This window comes from Papio anubis, chromosome 19 (assembly GCF_008728515.1).
Source record: "Papio anubis isolate 15944 chromosome 19, Panubis1.0, whole genome shotgun sequence".
NCBI lineage: Eukaryota > Metazoa > Chordata > Mammalia > Primates > Cercopithecidae > Papio > Papio anubis.
In genome coordinates, this window is record NC_044994.1 from 8582103 (window position 1) to 8593938 (window position 11836).

The 11836-nt window shown below is 36.3% G+C and overlaps 1 long non-coding RNA gene across 1 annotated transcript; it reads right to left on the reverse strand.

Annotated features, from left to right (window-relative positions):
* Positions 1–383: 383 nt before the first annotated feature.
* LOC116271452 lies at positions 384–9716 on the reverse strand. Its single transcript, XR_004180026.1, has 3 exons — positions 9563–9716; positions 9066–9180; positions 384–411 (listed from the first exon to the last, which is right to left on the reverse strand). It is a non-coding gene; the product is annotated as an uncharacterized LOC116271452 (long non-coding RNA).
* Between the last annotated feature and the right edge of the window lie 2120 nt (positions 9717–11836).

The window sequence follows — 11836 nt, forward strand, 5'->3', positions numbered from 1 at the left end:
GCACAGAGCAAAAACTATTAAATAACAGGGAAGGGATTTCAACTGAGATTGCTCTACTGCCCCAAAGACATTCTCCATAAAACTTATGGATCTAGAAATCAACTAAAGAGATACCTCAATGGAGGACAAACCTTGTCAGTAAGTGTAGGGCAAAAGGTAAACACTTCCAATTATTGACCAAAAGTAGGTTTTGTGAACATGGCTAGTAAAATCACACTTTGTTCTTAATTATACTGCTTGATCCTTTCTTTTTTAATTAATTAATTATTTTTTACCTTTTTAGAGACAGGGTCACACTGTGTTGCACAGGCTGATCTCAAACTCCTAGGCTCAAGGAATCCTTCTGCCTTGGCCTCCCAAATTGCTAGGATTACAGGCATGAGCCACCATGCCCAGCCTGCTTGATCCTGTCTAAAAATCAATGAGATCAGCAGTTCATGAAGTTAATATATACTGAAGGAAGAAAAATCTTCCTTGACTCTTCCCTGTCCTGCGTCATTTACTTTCTGTTGAGTATATCCTCCCTTGTCCACTTAATAAACTCCAATTCACTCTTCAAGGAAGTTCCTTTGATCTCGTTTCTCTTTATGCCTGACTCTCAAGTACACACACATGAGCAGAGCTAGGTTCACTCTGCACTGTGCTCTCACATTTCTATCACTCTGCACTGTGCTCCATATTTCTATCACTTATTGTACTTAACTCCTACCCCACTCTACTATTTGGTGAACTTGAGAGCAAGTATTTTGCTTTTTATGTTGATATCCTCAGTGCCTAGCATACAATAGTAACCATGAATGAATGAATAAGTGAATGAATGAATGCCTTAAAAGAGGTGCAGCCAGTTAATTAATTGTCAAGTTCAATGAAATAAAAGCCACGCAGGTGGAACGGAGCTTGTGGATTTTCCCTAAATTGCAAACTTCAAAGCCTAATTTCCCCTTCTTTACCTCCAATTTCAAAGGGAACTCCCAAATAAAATTTGTAGCATGAATATCGTATAATCAATATAACAGTTTTATTGAGATAATTCACATACCATACAATTCAGTTATTTAAAATGTATAAATTATTTTTAATTTATTTATAGTGGTGCAACAAGTAACACAATCTAATTTTAGAATACTTTAATCACCCTAAAAGTAACTGAGCAGTCACTCCCCATTTCCTCTATCTCCTCTTCAGCTCTGGATAATTGTTAATATGCCTCTCTCTATGTAGATATGTGACTTTTGGACATAGCATATAAACTGAATCATAATTGTGGTCTTTAGTGACTGGCTTCTTTCACTCAGCATATTTTCAAAGTTCATCCATGTTATAGTACATATTAGTAATTTATTTATTTTACTGGCCAAATAATATTCCATTGTATGTATATGCTACTACTTGTTCATTCATTCATTCATGAACATCCAAGTTGTTTTTATTATGAATGATGCTGGTGTGAATACTCGTGTACAAATTTTTGTGTGAAAGTATGTTTTCATTTCTCTTGAGTATACATCTAGGAGTGGAATTGATGGGTCATGTGGTAACTCTGTTGAACTCATTGGGAAATCACTAAACTGTTCCACAGAATCTGTGCCATACTACATTCTCATCATCAATGTCTAAAGGTTCCATATTTTTCATATCTTTGCTAAAACTTGTTTTTATTTGACTTTTTAAAATTTCACCCATTGTAGTAGGTGTGAATTGGTACCCATTTCAGTTTAGATTTGCATTTCTTTTTCAGACAATGATTTTGACTATCTTTTCATGTGTTTCTTGGCCATTTTTGTATCTTTTTTTGGAGAAGTATCTTTTTTTGGAGAAGTATCTATTCAGATCATTTTCCCATTTTTAATTATTATTCTGATAATAGCTTTTTATATCTTCTGGGTACGAGTCACTTATCAGATATATAATTTGTAAATATTTCTCTTCATTCCATTTTGTCTTTTCACTTTCTTGATGGTATTCTTTAAATCACAAAAGATCTTAATTTTGATGAAGTCCAATTTACCTATTTTTTTTTTTTTTTGGCACTTGTGCTTTGATGTTATTTCTAAGAAGCCTTTTCCTAACTCAAGATTATGAGGATTTACTTCTAAGGGTAAGATTTTCTTCTAAACTTTGATTCAATTTGAGTCAATTTTGTTTATTGTCTTGAGTAGGAGTTCAACTTGATTTTTTCACATGTGGATACTCAATTATTTTGGCACCATTTGTTGAAGAGAACTGAATTTCAGCTAAATTGTCCCAGCATCCTAGCACCAATACAATTTTAATAAAGACAGAATATATTTATTAAATCCAGCAAGATTATTATTGGCTTGAGCAGTGACATCAAGTTTCCAGTTTTAGCCTCCGTTTTTCATTATTACCACTATTACTCCAGAACCTTCAACGTCAGGATGTGAATTGCTTATTGTCAGTAAGTATTTTGGGAATGAAACTGTAACTAAAGAACCAAAAACTTTATTGGCCTTTAAATTTTTTTCTTTGCTATTGAATTCTGAATTCAGGCAGCCTGTCATTTAGTAGCTTGTTAGGTAGTCTGATGCATAAGCACTTAAGTGTTTGATTCCATAATATCATCTCTGTAATTTAGTTCCATTATGTCCACATCAACTGAATGCAGAACGAGTGTGATGAATGACTTCTCAGATATTCCGCTTTAACAGATGGGACTCATTTCCTCACAACCACTTAATCCACACTGACTCGATACAGTTCACATGTTGTTGTTCATGTGCCACAAATGGAACACATCTATTTGCAAAGAGATTTGCCAATAACTGTGAAAAAATATCTTGAACTGTAGTCTAATGTATTAAGTTGTTTGTTCCACGATCTTACAAAATATATATATATATCCCACTATATGTGTGTGTGTATGTGTGTGTATATATATATACACATATATGTGTGTGTGTGTGTGTGCGCGTATATCCCTCCCCAAAATAAACATATGTGTTGTTTTTGAAATTACTATGGGGCTGAAGGAATTTTGGCATTACTGTGAAATTGTTAGAGTACTTTCAGGGCTCAGAAAGAAAGCAATACTACACAGACTGGCACTTTGACCTGCTGAGAGAGGCCTTAGAAGCTGCCTCAGAATCAAAGTTCCTAACCTTGTCTTGTTCCTCCCCCAAGCCTTATATCACTAAGAAAGCTTCTTTCCAAAAGAAATGCAGCTGCCCTAAGACCCTCTTTCTCAAGATCTCATGAAACAAACACGAATGGTGAACCACAAGAGAAAAGACTGGAGTCATCACCATGCCCAGACAGACGTTTCATCTATTCTTCTGAAGGCAGCTTTAAGAGACTAGCCAAGAAATTTTATCTACATAAGGAGAAAATCATTGTTCCTGTGAACCACCTTCTGAGTATTGGGCCTATTTATCAGATTCTTCTATTTCACCATCCCCTATATGTATATATACATATACACACACATAATACTAAGTGAATATTTGTTGACAAGGCACATAAAGAGATTTAAGTAAATATAAAGCTTTTCATACGGCTATTTATATATATGTGTGTGTGTATATATATGTATTCTTTTTTTTTTTTTTGAGACGAAATCTCGCTTTGTCATCCAGGCTGGAGTGAGGAGTGGCGGGTCTCGGCTCACTGCAGCCTCCGCCTCCTGGGTTCAAGGAATTCTTCTGCCTCAGCTTCCCAAGTAGCTGGGACTACAGGCACTTACCACCACGCCCGGGTAACTTTTGTATTTTTAGTAGAGGAGGGTTTCACCATAGTGGTCAGGCTGGTCTCAACCTCCTGACCTTGTGATCCCACCACATGGCCTCTAAAGAGATGCTGGGATTACAGGCTGAGACACCTTTCCTGGCCATTGTATATGTTTTAAGGAGTGCTTAACAATCTTAACTCATTTCAGGCTTAGGCCACCTTGTTGTTATTTGTATCATTCCCAGAGGCTGAATTATTGAATTAAAGAATGTGAAAATTTTTAACTTTTTATAGCTATTATCCAATTTCTTTCCAGAACATTTGAATCAAATTACCAAATTTTGACTCAGTCTCACCAAAAGCATTTGGAGATGTCACTTTGTCTTGCCAATTACTGCATTTTTTTTTTTCAAATGGTAGCCCTCTAATGGAACACTCCCCATTGTTTTAAATTCATTTCCTAAATTATTGGTTGTTAAAGACATTTCTTTGCACACATTTAATAGTCACTAGAGTTATTTTTAGAAATTTCCCATAATTCTATTCATACTAGTTTTAAGGGATTCTGAGCTATCGAATATGTTACTTCTCTTTTGAAAATAAAACAAATCATTTGCTCAGTGGGAACAATTTTATCACACCAGCTACATATTGCTAAATTGCTTTACCTAATAACACAGCATGCAGATTTATATTAAACAGTGTTATGAAAATGAAAAAAGCAATCCTAGGTTCTGCCCAAGATCATTATAATGTCTGGAAAAGTGAACACCTCTCATTGTTCTTTCAGCCCCCTGGTGGTCGCTTTAGCTCTCACTACCCTATCTCAGCACTAAAAGAGAAGAACTGTTAGAAAAAGAACATTTTAAAGCATGCTTAACATTTCTCATGGTTCTCAGTGCTGAAAACTTATAACCTAAAGTTTAGCAAAGGCTCAAAAAGCCATTCTAACTTTTCCCTTGCTTTTCTAGTCTCATCTTTATCTTCCCCTGCTACTCCAGCCTGCTTCTTCCCTGCTCCATATGAACCTTGGGTGCTAGAGCCCTTAAACTTGTTCTTCCCGGTATCTTAACTGCTGAGCTTTCCTCACGCCTGTTGTCTGCCCCTGTGACGCCTTAATGCTCAGGCCGCCGCAGGTGAACATCTCATCTTGGAACTTTACATCCCTATGAACTTTTATCTCTTCCCTTCCATCAGATAAATGATGACTATTCCTTTATCCACTGGGCTCCATATTGACATTTTTTGTAGAAATTTATAACATTTATTTCGTCTACATAAGTCTTTTAAGTATACAAAAGATGGACAATTCCTTTATGCTTCACAGTACCTATGAGCAATGCCGCAGACAAATAACTGTCTCAAATTATCTGGATGGTTTCTGTGGCTTTGTCATCCCGTGTAAAATCTCTGACTCTGAAGTGTCCTAATCTACTGAAAGAATACACGTGTAAAACCAGCAATGATTTCACAGGATTGTTTTGGACTTCACACAGAATACTATTTGTGGTGGCATTTAGAGTTATTCAATAGATTCTTAATTCGCTTGCACTGTATAGAGGAGTCTGAATGTTTGGGGTGTTTTGTGTTCTGCTTTTACTGAATAAAAATCTGTGCATTTTTCATGGTGTACATCCTTTTAGCTCTAATGGAATTTACATGCTAGAACTGATAAACATTCAAGTTCGGCTATGTTATGATTGAGCCTTTATCATTATGAAATAACTCCTCACCGGATCCCCAATAATATTCTTGGTTCTAATTTATTTTATCTGATATTTTATAGCCACTCCAGCTATCTTTTGATTGGATTTAAATGTGGTTTATATTTTTCTAGCCGTTTGCTGTCGTTCAGCCTATGCTCAAAGTAAGTTCTTATAGGCAGCATATAGTTAGACTGCATTTTAATCAATCTGACCATCTGTCTTCTAATTGGGGTGTTTAGATCATTTACATTTAATATGATTATCATTTAGTGTAGTTTATATTTATCACCCTGCTATTGCTTTCTGTTTGTCCTGCATTGTCTGTGTTTTCTATAAGTCTCCTCTTTTAAAAAAAATTCATTTGGATTAACCACATTTTGTGATTTCATTTTATATCCTTTGTTGGCTTATAAGCTATTGTTTGCTGTTTTATTGTTTTTAGTAGTTTGCTTTAGAGTTTATAATTACACACATCTTTAACACCACAGCGTTTCTTCAGTAGTATTTTAACATCTCTGCTGTACAAAGAGCCTTATGCATTCTTAATTCTCATAAATTTATACATTTTTTTTCCTCCTGTTTCTCCGCCTCCTGGATATTCATTGCTATTGTCCGTGCTTAGCTTTAATTTTTACATCAGGTCTCAGCTCACACTTCACAATTAAATAAGCCCCTGGCTGCAGTCCACCCAGACTCAGTTCTTTCTCTTCAGAAGGAGTCCACTGGGCTCCACTTTGAGTTCCGCCACCCTACACTGTGTGCAAAATCTTAAGGTAGAAGTTTGAACATTACCAAAACTCACTCTTCGTTTTTCATCTTTTAGGAATTATTGTCTCTTGAATTACTTGATGCAATTATCTTAAACATTGTTATTTCATATATTTTGTGTGTTTTAAAATTTCTTTCAAGTGGGAGAGTAAATCTGATCCATGCTACTTTATTCTAGCTGATGTAAGCTGTGATGCTAATAACGCTGCAGATTTATATGCAACAGTGTGTGAAAAATGAAAAAAGCAATCCTAGGTTCTGCCCAAGATCATTATAATGTCTGGAAAAGTGAACACCTCTCAATTGTTCTTTCAGCCCCCTAGTCTTGCTCTCACTACCCTATCTCCTTTAAAAAGAGAGAACTGTTAGAAAGAACATTTTAAACATGCTTAACATTTCTCATGGTTCTCGGTGCTGAAAACTTATAACCTAAAGTTTTAGCAAAGGCTCAAAAGCCGTTCCTAACTTTTCCCTTGCTTTTCTAGTCTCATCTTTTATCACCTTCCCCTGCTACTCCAGCCCTGCTTCTTCCCTGCTCCATATGAACACTTGGGTGCACTGAAACCCTTAAACTTGCCATTCTTCCAGGCTGCTCTTAACTGCTGAGCTTTCACTCACCTGTTCCATCTGCCCCTGTGACAGCATATGCTCAGGCCTGCAGAGTGAACATCTCATCTTTTGGAACTTTACATCCCTATGAACTTTTGCTCCTGTCTCCTTCCCTTCACTCAGATAAATGATGACTATTCCTTTCGCACTTCCACTGGGCTCCATATTGACATTTTTTTGTAGAAATTTGTAACATTTATTTCGTCTACATAAGTCTTTTAAGTATACAAAAGATGGACAATTCCTTTATGCTTCACAGTACCTATGAGCAATGCCACATGGACAAATAACTGATGCTTTCTATCTCAAATTATCTGGATAGGTTCACTACTTATTCGCTTTGTCATCCCGTGTAAAATCTCTGACTCCTGAAGTGTCCTAATCTACTGAAAGAATACACGTGTAAAAACCAGCAATGATTTCACAGGATTGTTTTGGACTTCACACAGAATACTATTTGTGGTGGCATTTTAGAGTTATTCAATAAATTCTTAATTCAACTTGCACTGTATAGAGGAGTCTGAATGTTTGGGGTGTTTTGTGTTCTGCTTTTCTGAATAAAAATCTGTGCATTTTCATGGTATGCAATCTTTTTAATTTTAGCTCTAATGGGTATGCTATTAGGCAATAAACATTTAGGATTGTTATGTTATGATTGAGCCTTTTATCATTATGAAATAACTCCCTCACCCGGATCCCCAATAATATTCTTGGTTCTGAAATTTATTTTATCTGATATTTTTATAGCCACTCCAGCTATCTTTTGATTAGTTTAAATGTGGTTTATATTTTTCTAGCCGTTTACTTTTAATCGTTCATGCCTATATGCTCAAAGTAAGTTTCTTATAGGCAGCATATAGTTGGGCCTTGCATTTTTAATCCAATCTGACCATCTGTCTTCTAATTGGGGTGTTTAGATCATTTACATTTAATATGATTATCATTTAGTGTGGTTTATATTTATCACCCTGCTATTGCTTTCTGTTTGTCCTGCATTGTCTGTGTTTTCTATAGTCTCCTCTTTTAAAAAAAAATTCATTTGGATTAACCACATTTTTTTGTGATTTCATTTTATATCCTTTGTTGGCTTATAAGCTATTGTTTGCTGTTTTATTGTTTTAGTGGTTGCTTTAGAGTTTATAGTACACACATCTTTAACTTACCACAGCGTTTCTTCAAGTGATATTTTAACATCTCATGTACTGTACAAGAGCCTTATACATTCTTAATTCTCATAAATTTATACATTTTTTTCTCCTGTTTCTCGCCTCTGGATATTCGTGCTATTGTCATGTGCTTTACATTTTACATAAATTATAAACTCCACACTACATTAATAAGCCTAGCTGCAAGTCCACCCAGACTCAGTTCTTTCTCTTCAGGGAGTCCACTGGGCTCCACTTGGGTTTCGCCACCCTACACTGTGGCCTGCAAAATCTCTTAAGGTAGAAGTTTGGGTAATTGCAAAACTCACTCTTCGTTTTTCATCTTTTAGGAATTATTGTCTCTTGAATTACTTGATACCCAGTATCTTAAACATTGTTATTTCATATATTTTGTGTGTTTTAAAATTTCTTTCAAGTGGGAGAGTAAATCTGATCCATGCTACTTTATTCTGGCTGAGGTGAAAGCTGTGATGCAGATATATTTTAATGCATAGAAACTAGTCCATTAGACATGACTTTCCTTTGGAATATTATTTTTCATCCATGTTTATAAAGATACTTTTAGTATTTTTAATCCACCAAAGAAAAAAATGCATGGCAATAAACTACTTGCAGTACTGTGTGTATCTATTCCTAACAAAATAAACTTAGTAATATTAGTAAACTTGCCTTAAAAAAAAAAATCTGTGCATTTTGCCCGCTCCGCTATGTTTTGTCTGTTTTTACTGAATGTGAAAGAAATATATTTTCTCTTTCCCTTATTCAAACTGAAAGGTCTTTATTTATCTAAAGAGTTAGTATTAAACATTAGTATAAAATAACTGTTCCTCATCTAAATTTCAGGTATTATCAAATGGGGCCAAAAAACATGAGTTAATTAATCCTGATGTTATGTAAAAGAACAACCCGTTATATTTTAAAATTCGGACAATTAAGTAACACAATTTTCTTAACCCTACCTTGGTCACAGAGGTTATGGGACTCACTTCAGGTTTCTTCCACATTGACTTGCTCCCTGGGGGGTTCATACTCATGATCACCTGTACCTTCCACAAAATATGAATGAAAACATCTTCCTGTGTTTTGCCATTTTGTGAATGGAAATGATAATATCTTAACTGGTAAGATGTACCTCTCGTCAAGAGTCCTTCCTAGGGAGCCTGTACATCCTGGCACATGGTTCCATCAGTTCCACTTAAATCTTCAGGCACTGATTATGTCAGTTAGCTCTAGTGATGGTCAGTCATCTAGGAGAAGAGTAGAGATATTTTCACTTGCAGGTTTGTGTGTGTGTGTGTGTGTGTGTGTGTATATGTGTGCATCCAACAAAAATCCTCTTTAGCTATTACTTATCAAAACACTAACAGTATTATCTTGGAGGTTCAGTGCGAGTTATCACTGGGGAAACATTCTATTTAGATGATTCACAGCGCTAACGGTATTGAGTAGGAATAAGATGCTAATTGAATTTACCAAATCATCTTTACGTTATACCAAACAAGAGCACGAGCCCAGGTTACGCTAAAAGACCAAACCTGCTTACAAAATATGTTATTTATCAACCTCCTCATCAAAATTCTTCCTTCTTGGCATTATTGGGGCTTAGTAAATTTTCTCATCTTTACCTACTAATAAAATGCCATCAGCATGACAACTGCTGTTCTTCCATACACTATGCTGACCTTGAATACACATCAGCGACTCTAGACGTCTCCTCCATCCAGACATGAAAGCAAAAACCTCGCAGACTGGCACTCTCAGCAGCACGTTCCTTCCTGGAGCACAGAATCACCGTTAACGATTCTTTTTTTTGTATTTATTATTATTATTATTATTATACTTTAAGTTCTAGGGTACATGTGCATAGCATTACAGGTTTGTTACATATGTATACTTGTGCCATGTTGGTGTGCTGCCGCCAGCTTTCGTCAGCACCCATCAGCTGGAGTCATTTTACATCCCGGGTATAACTCCCAATGCAATCCCTCCCCCCTCCCCTCCCCATGATAGGCCCGGTGTGATGTTCCCTTCGAGGGTCAATTGATCTCATTATTCAGTTCCCACCTATGGTGAGAACATGCGGTGTTTGGTTTTCTGTTCTTTGCGATGGTTTGCTGAGAATGATGGTTTCCAGCTGCATCCATGTCCCTACAAAGGACATTAACTCATCCTTTTTTATGGCTGCATAGTATTCCATGGTGTATATGTGCCACATTTTCTTAATCCAGTCTGTCACTAATGGACTTTTGGGTTGATTCCAAGTCTTTGCTATTGTGAATAGTGTCGCAATGAACATACGTGTGCATGTGTCTTTATAGCAGCATGATTTATAATCCTTTGGGTATACACCCAGTAATGGGATGGCTGGGTCATATGGTACTTCTAGTTCTAGATCCTTGAGGAATCGCCATACTGTTTTCCATAATGGTTGAACTAGTTTACAATCCCACCAACAGTGTAAAAGTGTTCCTATTTCTCCACATCCTCTCCAGCACCTGTTGTTTCCTGACTTTTGAATGATTGCCATTCTAACTGGTGTGAGATGGTATCTCATTGTGGTTTTGATTTTCATTTCTCTGATGGCCAGTGATGATGAGCATTTTTTCATGTGTCTATTAGCTGTATGCATGTCTTCTTTTGAGAAATGTCTGTTCATATCCTTTGCCCACTTTTTGATGGGGTTGTTTTTTTCTTGTACATTTGTTTGAGTTCTTTGTAGGTTCTAGATATTAGCCCTTTGTCAGATGAGTAGATTGCAAAAATTTTCTCCCATTCTGTAGGTTGTCTGTTCACTCTGATGGTAATTTCTTTTGCTATGCAGAAGCTCTTTAGTTTAATTAGATCCCATTTGTCAATTTTGGCTTTTGCTGCCGTTGCTTTTGGTGTTTTAGATATGAAGTCCTTGCCCATGCCTATGTCCTGAATGGTATTACCTAGGTTTTCTTCTAGGGTTTTTATGGTATTAGGTCTAACATTTAAGTCTCTAATCCATCTTGAATTAATTTTCGTATAAGGAGTAAGGAAAGGATCCACTTTCAGCTTTCTACTTATGGCTAGCCAATTTTCCCAGCACCATTTATTAAGTAGGGCACCGTTAACTATTCTTAAGATGAATAAATAGTTTCTTCTTTCAGTTATATAGTCATCTCCAGGTTCCAGAGCAAATGGAGGGAAGCCGGAGAAAGACCAATTCAATGAATATCCTAGAGCTTTTAAAACATGCTCCGTCAATGGTTTTCAGAAGCAGAAGTCCAATAATTAGTACAGGGACCTGGAAGAATAGTACTAAGGGAATCAGGAGGTAGTAAGGAAAATTTCCTCTTCTCATTATGTATGCTTGTTTTTTTATTGAATCTTAAACTGCACAAGAGGAAAAGGACACTAATGATATTTTGTTTGAACCACTTTTCTCCCCTCTTCTCTCTACTCTGATTCATTATCTGGATAATTCTCCCCATCTTTTAAGTCGCCTCTCAGAGAGGCCTTCACTGACTTCCAGGTTATGTTTAGGTTCTCTGAATCATGTCCCCACATTTGCAGTAGTAACTTACATTGTAAGAACTCTGCAGACAGTCTCCTCATCTTGGTTCTGTTTCATCCCATCACACAGGGCGAACAGTCACGGTGTGCTCACTGGTGTCCCTGGGTCTGACGCACCACTAAGCACAGTAGGCAGGCAATAAACATTCATTTAATAAATTAACAAGTAAATATGTGTACATGTGTATGTCTTATTCTCTAAACCACAACATGAGCCCTGTGAAGATGGAGGTAGCATCTTCTACTTAGCATAACGTTTAACAGACCAAAGCTTCATATATAATGTGCTTCTTCCTCTGAGTTTTCAAACTTGTAATTTTCCACCAGCCTATTGATACATAGGGATGATTTAAGTACTTATGA